The sequence below is a fragment of the Nothobranchius furzeri genome, chromosome 19 (assembly GCF_043380555.1).
Source record: "Nothobranchius furzeri strain GRZ-AD chromosome 19, NfurGRZ-RIMD1, whole genome shotgun sequence".
NCBI classification, from domain to species: domain Eukaryota; kingdom Metazoa; phylum Chordata; class Actinopteri; order Cyprinodontiformes; family Nothobranchiidae; genus Nothobranchius; species Nothobranchius furzeri.
In genome coordinates this window covers 7,308,793-7,321,003 of record NC_091759.1, presented here as the reverse complement: position 1 = coordinate 7,321,003, position 12,211 = coordinate 7,308,793, and positions in this window count along the sequence as shown.

The following is a 12,211-nucleotide window of genomic DNA, read 5'->3' as shown; positions in this document are numbered from 1 at the left end:
AGGTCGGTTTGGATGTTTCTTTGCACCATAGCAAAAGAAATCTTAACAAGGCACCAACTATTTGGTGTTTATTTTCAATTGCAGTTAATCATTTTCTGACTGATATTTGAAGCGAACACCTGTTTCCACAGCTTCGCTGTGATCACGGAGGATTTTATGTACACTGAGCTCACGTTTCTGACCGTTTGTGTTCATCTAGCTGTTCAGGGCTTTATCTTGTGGCAGGGACTTAACTTTTTAAATCAGGTGGAGTGAAGCTGGTGTGAAAACAACAACTAGACCCAACTGGCCTCTGTGCTTGTAGGACACAGGCCTCTCATCTCAGAAAAGCATCATTAGAAAGTGACAGAACCGCCAGGGGCAAAACTGGCCTTGAACAATCATCAATTGGGCAGAGAAGAATGAGTTATAAGCAGTAGGGCGGGCTTTAAAAGAAGAACGGGGGAGGGATGGGACGTCGCTGGTATAGTACAAGACGCCCTGCTGCTTTAATTACTCATGTGTGCGTCTCCTTATTAACAGGACACCTATGGTCACCCGACCGCTCTGGGCTCGCACAAAGCTGGAGAGGAGAAAGAACATTCTGGGGATAAGCAGGGTGAGCGAAGCGCGGGGACACACAAACAGGAGTGCTCATTAGCGAATGGTAATCAGCGGTCGAGAGGTTGGGCGCTCACCTCACAAAACGCCACATGTTAATTTGTCCCCTTCCATTCATGGGCCCACTCGCGCTTCATCCTGGTCCCTCATGCCCTCTTGTTGAGGAGAATTGGACGGAGCGCCGTGGGGGAAACACTCGAAGAGAAATGTAAACACGGGCTCCGAGGAGGGACGCTGCTCGGTCAATAAAGGGGAACCACACGCCTCGCATGTGGCTGCTTGGCTTCGTCTCGTCAGTGTCCTTCTTCAAACGCTCAATCTGTCTCAAACAGAACCCCAATCTGAGAATAAAGACTTCAGGACGTACATCATACACCTAAATGAGACGTTTTTATTTTATTTTACAGGACATGGGGAGCAGGTTCTGGTTGGAGTCACAAGATCTTCACATCCCAGAAAATCAAAGGCATGTGATTTATGCTCCATGCTGAATATTAAAGGAACCAGTTCAGATTAATTACGAATGGGGAATTTGGGGAATGGAAATATGGGAAGCTCACCGGTTCCACAATGAACCAATTTTGTGTTTCAACTTTATAGTTAATTTTATACTTAAATAATCTGAACTGGGCTTTCAAATGAATTAATCATTTCTGTTAGATTTGGATGACTGGATCTCTAACCTGTTCTAATGATTAGATAGTCCTCAGAAAGTTATTTTATCTTTTTGTCTTCCCAAAACCAACAAAAGTGATCTGAGGACAGATCCAGCCCTGACTCACACGGTCCTCACTCCTAACACAAGGTGCTAATAAGCAGATATGTTACTGCTGCTAGAAGGTGTATTCCTCTCTCTGGTAGTTTCTGCTAAGTTTGATGTGGTAAAATAAATAAAAGTGCTTTTTAAATGAGACTTGTTATTCAAAACTCACCATTTGCATCCTTTTGTGCTGTCATGTGGGTCTCTACTGCCTCTATGAACCCTTCAAATGTGGGAAAAAAACCCTTTCTCTTTAGGACCCACGTTGACAATGGTGTCGCCGCCTCTTTCTCTTTAAGAAAAGTTTTATTTTTAAGGTTTAACGTAGACTTTTACCTCCTTAGGTCCCTAAGCGACATCCACTGAGCAGACTGATTCAATGTCTTGGACAGTCTGGACAGTTCATGTGAGCTCTATTCTAATGTTAGAAACTTCATTTTCTCCTTGCAAAGCTGAGTTTTTCCTCATTCAGCAATTCTAATTCTTAGAAAACATTTCATGCGTTACTTATAATCTAGTTTGGCAGTATTTCTAAAACGAGTCCACAGTGGTGGACCAATCACAGCATTCTATCTGATTTGTGGGCTAATCAGGGCACTCTATTCCTCTGGTGGGCGGGATGATGCAACAGAGTCGAAAAAGATGGCGACAGCTCGTTTGAAACCACTTTTACATCAATTTTGGACTAGTAGGACTTGGGCTTTATTAGAATCCGGAGCAGATAGACGAATTTATGTTTTTTTATTCAGAAAAAAGGATCTATTTTCACCATGGACGTAATTTTCACTTTAGAAGTGGTGGTGGTGGTGTATCTTTACAGTATACTCTAATGGGAAACAGGCTTCAACACAAACGGTTGTTTTCTGCTTGGTCCTAGAGCTCAACCAGTGTCAATTTAATATAGCGTAATATTGTTTTTGGATGGTAAAAAGTGCAGGGGTCAAAACTTGACTTTGGAAAAAGTAGGGGGGGGCATGCCGCCCTGAACCCCCGAAAATTACGTCCATGATTTTCACCTTCTTCAACAATGGACTGCCTTGTTCACCGACATCTGTTGCGGTGAGTACATGACGTTGTTCATTGTCCAGTAGCACGCAGAGATTGTTTGAAAGACAACAGTAGAACCCGCCCCACGACCGAGAGCCGTTGATGAAGCGTTGCCAGTTACTATGACCAAAATACATTATGAAACTTACCCCTACATATTTGTTATTTCACTCTTTTGTAGAATGTATACAAAGAAAAAATATAGTGTTCAAGACGCGCTGGAGTTTATCACTGGAGAGGACAGTGAGTGTGAGGGACGTAAACGCAGCTCAGATGAAGATTCAGAAGACCCTAATTACATTCGCAACAAAGACATGGAGAGCGAAGAACCTAGCGAGTGGTTCTGATGGATGTGATTCCAGTGATGTGGATGCAGAGCCACAGACCAGCCAAATGAACCCTGGGCAGCCAAAGGACAAACATTCTTTTGGAAAAAGAAAACGTTTGAAATCCCTGAGAGCACATTCAAGGGACCCTGTGCCAAACCTCCTGATGAGATGCATTCTCCACTGGAGTACTTCAAAAAGTTCATCACAGAAGAAATGTTACAGCTGTTAATGGAACAAAAACATTTATACTGTGTACAAAAATCCAACCATCTGAGAAATGTTAATACCACGGTTAAAGAGCCAGAAATATTGATAGGCCTTTATCTGCGGATGGGTCGGTGCCAAATGCCTGGAAATCGAGCATACTGGGAAAATGGCACAAGGTGTCCAAGGTGGCAGATTACATGTCACGCAACCGATTTGTTGGGAGCTCTACATTTCACTGACAATACAGATTTATCAAACAGACATGCAGAGGACAAGTGCTGGAAGATCTGACCATGGCTTGAAATGTTTCGTAAACAATGCCTGGAAATCATCCCAGAGGAGCACAACTCTGTAGATGAGCAAATGGTATCCTTCAAGGGGGCACACACCCCAATAAAGCAGTGTGTGAAAGGCAAGCCCCACCCTTGGGGATTAAAAATCTGGGCCCGCTGCTCATCCTCCGGTATTCTCCATGACTTTGTTGTTCTTTGAGGTGGCACTGGGAAGAAGACCTAACTTGGAACGGGAGGTAATGTGGTGGTGCAGCTTTGTGAAAGTCTCCCAGCAGGGCAAAACTACAAAGTCTTTGCTGATAGCGTCTTCTCTTCAGCCCCACTTGTACTCACACTTCTTCATCGACAGATCTACTTTGTAGGAACACTTGGTGGAAATTGCTTAGCAGGTTGTCAGCTTGAAGATGAGAGAAGTCTTGCCTTGAGAGGCACAGGATCTTTTGATGCCAGAGTGGATAAAGAGGAGAGCATGGTTATTATCAAGGGGTATGCCATCAAGTCTGTTGCTCTGATCTCATCTTATTGCACAACTGAGCCTCAAGATGAAGTCTGCCACTGGAGCAAACCAGGCAAGGCCTTTGCTGAGGTCAAAATGTCGCACATTGTTTATGTTTATTTATTTGGCAGACGCTTTTATCCAAAGCGATGTACAATTTTAACTTATAGGGCATGTTGTGATCTGTAGGGGAAACTGGAGTACCCGGAGGAAACCCACGCAGGCATGGGGAGAACACGCAACTCCACGCAGAAAAGCCACAGCCGAGTTTCGAACCTGCAACCTTCGCAACAGTGCCAACAACTGCGCCACCATGCAGCCCATTGTAAAGGAGTACAACACATTCATGGGTGGTATTGACCTCCTTGATGCATACATTGCCAGGTACAAATACCACATGAAGTCACAGAGGTGGTATCTCTACCTTTTCTGGCAAACCATCATGCTCAGTGTTGTTAATGCATGGTTGGTTTACCGTCGTGATTGCCAACTACTTGGTGTCCAAAAGCCACTGAAACAAAGAAGCTTCCAAGCAGAGCTTGCCATGAGCCTGATCCTTTTGAAATCGCAGCGGAGGCGCCCATCGCAGAGCATCTCCCCACCACCTACACCACCCAAGAGAGTTCGTGTTGGATGATGTCCGCACTGATGAGGTCGCACACTGGCCTTTAAAATGTGACAAGCGAGGTCGGTGCAAAAACCGCAAGGTGAATGCAACGACCACCACGTGTGAAAAATGTGAAGTGCGCCTTCGTTTCACAGAGGAAAGAAATTGCTTCAGACATTACCATTTGGCTTAGGCTAAGCATACTGGCCAAACAACATTCTCACACCCAAAGCGGCTAAAACTGACGAAGTGTGACCAAGCGTTTGTTTGAGTCTCCCAACGCTTCGGGAGGCGACCCACTGTTCAAGAGCGTCGCTTTCCGATGTCCGTGGTAAAACAAAGATTTTAGCGAATTGTGACCTTTGCCCTGTTACAATTTTACCTTCCCCTCACCCGCATCCTAACCTTAATCCGCTTGCACATGCAAAACTTTGTTTCTTGTTGTATCGTTCCTCTCAAACATGGTTAACAGGAAATTCAGAACGAGAAACTGGGTTAAGGTTAAGATGGGGGCGAGGGGAAGTTAAAATCGCTTGAGGTTAGAGGTTAAATGTCGGGGAAATGTCCGTTTTACCATGGGCGTCGGAAAACAACACTCTGGCACAGCGCGCCACCTCCCGACACGGGGCTCCCAACAAGAAACAAACACTCGGTCACCCTTCGTCAGTTTCTGCCGCATCGGGTGTGAGAATGTGTTGGGCCAAAACATCCATAAAAACAGCCATTTGAGCATGATATTGACTCTAAATTATAATTTGTTCTGTTTTGTGTTGGTACACCGTTTTAATGTTTTCCTGTTGTTCTTATTTCATTATCCACACCATTAACCTTCTAATGTTCAGATTTCTATAGTAACATCTGAAGCACCTCCAGTAATTGGCAGAATTTTCTTTTTGAAATATCACTTGTTGATCAAAAACAAGCAATGCTGTTTAATGCATGTTGCGTCAATAAAGCAAGGACAGAAAATTCATTTCTAAATGGGGAATCAATTTATGATGTATGCCCAATGTGACGTAGATGTGTCATTTCAAATCTGTGCCTGTGGGTGGCACAAAAAAATAAACTTCAGAAATGTGATTTATATGATCCATTTATCATTTATAACCCCCATAATTTTCATGAAAGTAGAAACGGGTCTGGTTTCTTAAGGGCTATACATGTGAATAGATTGTCTGACCACGACCCATAGACAGATCTCAGTCATAGGGTGGAATCTCCTCATGCTATTGGACAAGAAACAACGTGATGCACTCACCGCTACAGATGTCAGTCAATGTTGCAGTCCCCCATATACCCTCAAAGAAGATGCAAATACACATTTTTTTCTAAATAAAAGACCTCTATCTTCTCTTGACTCAAAGAAAAGCCCAAATCTAAACAGTCGTTTCAAACGAGTCACTGCCATCTTTGTTTTGCTCAGTGGCACTAACATCTCGCCCATCCAAAAAATTGAGCACTATGATTGGCCCACCAAACTGATAGTAAGGCACAAAACTGTTGAGGCTTGCTGAGGCTCCGATTGGGTGTGGCTAGACCAATCTACAGAGCAAGATCCTTTCACCTTCTAGATTTCTAAGCTAAAACAAGCTGTTTCTACAGGTTCCCATTTGTGATGTCATAAACGGGGAAATTAGCATAGAGTCACTTCTTATCTGCAGGAGTTCAGCTGTTGGAGCTTCTGTTTGGGTGTTTTGTCTTCTGGATGGACCAGGTTCTGTCTGAGGGTGTTGTTGGGTTTAAAGTTTACTGGGATGTTGTGTTTGGAGATGATTCTTCTAAGTTTCTCTGCGACTCCTGCCACATATGGGATGATGGTGCCTTTGTGTAAAGGGTGTTGTTGTTAGGTTGGTAGCAGAGCTCTCATGTTTAGTGTTACGTTCAGTGAGATCATGGAATGGGATCAAGAATTTTCTACTGACAGGAAAAAGATCTCAGCTAACATAGCTGTAGATCACACTGGATAAGTCTCTGTGGTTGCATTTATTTTACATTAATTTTACTACCTCTTACTAGAGCTGTCTTTAGTAGGCGCAAAATATATTTGGTTGTACACCTGTGCAATAGCAATAAAGTATCTTGATTTCTGTTAAATGTACTTCCTGAATGGGTGACCTTTTCAGGCTAAAATAACAAAATGACAAATACAGACAGGACAACTTCTTTCTTCTTATTTAATGCATTGCATCACCACCTGGTAACAGAACAGGACTCAGTATTGGAAGATAATCAAAAATCTAACAACAACTTGGACTCGGATCAGGGGCAAAAATGTGGTTGTAACATCTCTAGATATGTCAGCTTTAAAAACTAATACTATTATTTATGAACTAACATTAACACAAACATTGATGACACTAACTGATATATTTTTTATTGTGTTGTTTGAACCCAAGGGTCTCATCTGAATTTTCTAACTTGTTGGATTGTGAATCTGTTTAAAAGTTTAGCTCCATAAGTGCCCCTTTTTTTACTTTGATCACCCGCCCTGTCAAAGCTCTCTGCACGGCCCTGCCTCCCGGATATCTGTGTTTCTGAGCTTATAGCAGACAATCAGGTGATTTGTGGGCGTGGCCAGCAACTGATTGTTTCGTTAAAGTGACAGAGCCCTGAAACGACTCGTTTTAAAAAGGTCCTGAAAATGTCGAACAAAAAATGCTGACTTTGCTTTAAATTTGAGTGTTTAGTACAAATAATTTTAACATGTTTTCTATTGACCATAAAACTATTAATAAAAATTAGATGTCTGCTTTAAAAAGTTCAAGTGAAAAGTTGGACCTAAACCTCTATAAAATTGATCACATTTGATTGGGTTGGTTGATTAAAGGTGGTTTAGAACATAAAAAAACAACATAATAGAGCTAAAACGTAGATTATTTTACAGGCCTTGCAGATGTGGAGGCATCAGCAGCATCAGCCTGATGTGTGAGACTACAGCAACCAGTACGGTTAGCTGGGCAGCAGAAGAATATCTAATGCACAAAGCCAATTTCACCTGTGCTTGCAATGAGAAACAGAGATGCCTCCAGCTCGTATATTCAAACCTAAATCAGATCTTCACTCAGTCGAGAGAAATCAATACAAGCTTCAATCTTACTTTGAAATGAGGCCTTGTCATCCTCGTGGATTATAGGTGGCTCATCATGGGAGGAAAAGAGCTGGCGGATATCTCTTGGGATTATCTCCATCCCAGTCCTTCCGATCTCCATTTGTTTTCCTTTGTTTCTGTTCCCATACCACTCCATCTGTACGTCCTGCCCATGCTATGTGTTTGAAGGCGTTCTAAGGACCGGACCTGAGTGAAGTTGGCCCCCCCCCCCCACCTTCTTCAAATCCAACAAAACTGGTATCAAACCATTGTGCTACGTTTGTGCTGCAAAAAATTTCGTTTGTGCTACTCTCATTTTAAAGATATTAATAAAAATTTCTAGAGGTCATCAGAGGTCAACCAGCCCCCCCCCCCCCCCCCCCCCCACACACACACACACACATTAATGGAATCAAACAAAACTGGTGTCAGTCAACTGTTCTACGTACCCTGCCTCTTGCCCTATGACAGCTCGGATAGGTTCCAGCGCCCACACGCGACCCTTAGATGTCATGGCGGGCGGCAATCTTTTGACCCACGACATGCAGAATCACCACACAGGAACCGGTAAGTAAGTTAAACGACTTTATTATGTACTGAAGGGCAACGAGGGGAACAGACGACGGGCAGGCTGGCAGCAAGATTTCAGGATGGTACTCTGAGGAGGGAGACAAAATGAGTATATGGAGGAATGACGGAGAATGATATTGGGAGTGGAGCTTACAGATTGCAGTAGTGGTGAGAACCTCCGGAGGGACTGGTCAGGTCCGGGCGAGCAGGAAAGCTCCAGAAGGTGATGGGACTGTTGGTCCAGAGAGTAGGTAGGAGCAGCGGTTTGGTGGAGGCAGGTGAGCGGCTGAGAGCGAGCGGCCAGGGGAGGAGACGGCGTGATCTGGTGTGCAGGAGTCCAAGCTGGTTATGGAGGTGGTGGAGTGTGAAAGAGAAACCTGGAGCAGAGCAGGGGAGGATTATCAGGGTTTCTTCTGACGACAGAAATCAAGCAGAGCTTCAATTACAGGTTAGTGACTAGGACTAGAAATTTCACAGGATCAAGACAGGTTAAGGCTAGAGCTACCCAAGATAGAGTAATCATCCGGCGAAGTGAAGTGCCACACTGCTCCTTAAATCCCCTGGGCCGTAATGACTGGATTGGCTGCAGCTGGAGACTCTCAGACTCTCAGACACGCCCACCTGAAAACAATGCTCAGAAAATACAGGTGAAAATGCAGGAGGCTCACCACGGACTGTGACATTAGAAGGATAAGTGGAAGCGAATAGATGGATGGATGGAATTTTATTAATATCTTTAAAATTAAACATTAAAGAAAGTGGCTTGTTGAGCTTTAGAAACTTTTGGTTTCCAAATGAAAGCGGCACAAACGAAAATTTTTGCATCACAAACAAGCACAAACGTAGCACAATTGATTTACACCAGTTTTGTTCGATTTAATTAATGGGGGGGGGGGGTTGACCTCTGATGACCTCTAGAAATTTTTATTAATATCTTTAAAATGATAGCAGCACAAACAACAATTTTTGTAGCACAAACCAGCACAAATGTAGCACAATGGTTTGATACCACTTTTGTTGGATTTGAAGAAGGTGGGGGGGGGGGGGGGCAACTTCACTCAGGTGTTCTAAGGTGGGAAATGATCATCCTAATCTTCAGTTTCAGTTCAAATCCATTCAAAATTTAAAATAATCAACAAAACAACAACAAAGAACTGATCAAATAAAAGGAAAACACAAGTATATATAAACAGGAGCAAAAGACCAACATTACGTACCTAGGTGTCTGTAAAGGTCACGACACAAGCTTCATTCTGTTGATGAAGGGGAAACAATCGTCCTACAACAACTGGAAAGCATCCCTGAAAAAAATCAGTTGTATAAATAAAACGAAAGCATTGCTTTGATGTGTTCAGCTATTCCACTTCCTTTGCACCTTCGTTTTTTCATCACTGCAGCTTCAACAAGGTTTAATTGGTATGGAAATAGAAGTGGTGAAACATGACAGGAACAAGCCTGGCTACTTAGACCCTTTATCACTGTATACTGTCCTTCAACCAATTATCGCCAATCTACCGCTCGGCAACCCCCTACCAACCTCCTCCCTCATGATTTAACCAGGCTTCGTACAGCTGCGGAGCGGCAGCCATGGGTCAATAAAGACAACTTGTAATCCACTGTGGTGCAAATTGAGTTTCTGTTGGAGAATAATAGTTTGAAGAGCTTACTTGTGTTTTCAGACCCCCTACCTTCACAATTCCAGCAAGTCCACACCACCAATTGGGCTGGTAGGGAAAAAAAGCAAAGGTCTCTTTTAATCAACCTCTAATGATACTTTTGCAAAAGGTTGCAATATTTTCTGTAAAACTGTTTAGTTAATGGGACATTATGTCATCTCTCCACCCCAGTCTTTGTCTGTGACAGTGTTCTCGTGTGAGCTTTATTTGCACATAGCCAGGAAATATCACCTTGCAAAGAAAATTCACAGCTCAAGCTGTGTGTGTTTGCCACATAACAGAAAATGACTGGACCTCCAAAGAAGCAGATAAAAAGATGAGAAGTTGCATCTGCATGAACAGATTACTTTTTCCACATCAAAAATAAATATGTCCTCAGTCACCCGAAGTGGGCCGAGTTAGACGTTAGAGGACTGTCACCGCTAAATCCTAGCGCACAACGACTAAATCTGCAACTTGGCACAGTCCCTTCCCAGAGACCAGCTTGTTGTCTGGCCCATTGTGAGCCCAGGAGTCTGGCCTGAGCCCTGAGGGCTTGGTCAGCATTTAGGGTGTTTTGCAGGGTGGGAGTTGTGAGGGGAGGGGAGGGACGAGGCTGTGGAGATGAGCGCAGGCCAAGGCTTGGCAGGGCTCAGTGCCAGGGTGTCAGTGGAACACCCTCCTTTCTGGGAGCCTGCTCAGCGCCCTCCTGGAGCCCCAGCAGGGTGCAGGAATACATGGTCAGTGCAAGACAGGTCCATCTGCCCCACTCCTACCAGCCCCTTCCAGTCGCCTGCTCCATTGGCAGCTCATGGAAATGACCTACCACTGTCTGACCTCGATTACATGAATGGCTCACCTTCAACATATGCTGGAATAGCAACCATGCAGTTTCTAGAATAAACGAATGCCTTGTGAGTTGTTTATGTGGAAAAAAAGCTCTAGCGCTCCTATTTCAGGAAGTAAAAGAGGGTGACGTATGCACTGGTGGGCAAGTTCATTTGACATATGGCCAATTATAAATACACTGTGGGCCAATTTTGACCCAAAAGTTAGTTTGTCATCTGTGCTTTAAGCTATTGCTTTCAAACTGCTTTTGGTGGTTCTTGAGCCTGAAACTTAAGCAACTGCACATAAGATATTAATCTGTAGCCCTCCGCTGACCAGAAACAGCACTCAACAACTTTTACGGTTTGGGTCAGCACCAGTAGAAAGGTCTCTACATGCTTTACAGCAACAGTTTTTTACTGTGCTGGTAGCTCATGTAAAGGCTAGCAGTTAGCTTTTTCAGTTAAACTGTCAATTAAAAAGTACAAGAAGAAGAAGAAGAAGAAGTAAAAGTAAGAGAGTACTGTCTTTGGAGGGCAGGCAAAGAGCTAAAACCAGAGAGAAACGTCGGTGCGGCTTACATTCGTTTGAGGAAAGAAGGAAGCTACAAATATATGGACTGATGGTGACCTGGCTTTGTTGCTACTGGATTTATAAGCAACGTTATTTTTTGTGCAACAGTGTAGATCTTTTTACCTCGTGGCATTTTTAGCCTCTACTGGCTAGTGTTAGCGTTAGCTTATTGTTATTGCTAGCCACAGCAAGATGCTGCAGGACTGTTTACGACAGTTGTAATTCCCCTTTCAACCAGTAGGGCGGAGAAGCGAAGAACATATTTAGTATAACTTGTTTCGTGATTTGCAGCATGCGCTGCCCCCTGCTGGGACAAAAAGAAAATTGTCCATATTAATTTCAAAGATCTCATAAGTCAAGTTTGCACCAAGAGAGTTTGTGGCACACACGTCTCAAACAGCTATTTAATTCAGGATAAGCGTTTGAGGCTGGGCCCGCTGCAGAAGCGTGCCAGTGTTTGGCTTGTGACTGCTGTGTGATTTCACTGTAAACCCAAAGAAATTTACAGCACAGAAACACCAGCCCCACAAGCAGGAGAGGATGTCAAGTTAAAAATAAAACATCCTGTATCTGAAACGATAACACCTTGTTCAAAAAGGCTCTGGTGTGAAAGGAGCAACATACTTTAGATGACTTTTAAAAGTTTTGAGCTGTAAGACAGCAGCAGCAACTTCCTAACAACTTGCAATTTATGTCCAATGTGCTGCCTGTTTTTTTATGAAGACATAAGCTGTGCCTCTTAAACAAAAATCTTTACAATGAACATCTTTTTTTCTCTAAAATAACCTCTTCATTCCATCTACAGCAAAGCCACTCTTTTAAATCGGACTCATTCAAAACACAAACAAAAATGAGTTATTCTTCCTGCCTGGGCGAATGGACAAGGCTGCTTGGTGCATATGTGCCCCAGTGGCTGAATGCAGTGAATAGGGAGCAGTCGTGCCCCCCCCCCCCCCCAGCAGCCCCAGCTGTCTTAGACTGATCGGCTTGGGGAGGAGGGGGACAGCGAGGTGTAAGGAAGTTCATGAGGCCTATGGATTTACAAGAAAACAGAACAGACTGTCGCGTTAGTCATCTCAACTAACCCGGACCAGCCAAGCAGTGGGCTGCAGAAGCAACACCCAGCTTCCTCGGCTCTGAGCGATCTAATTAATGCAG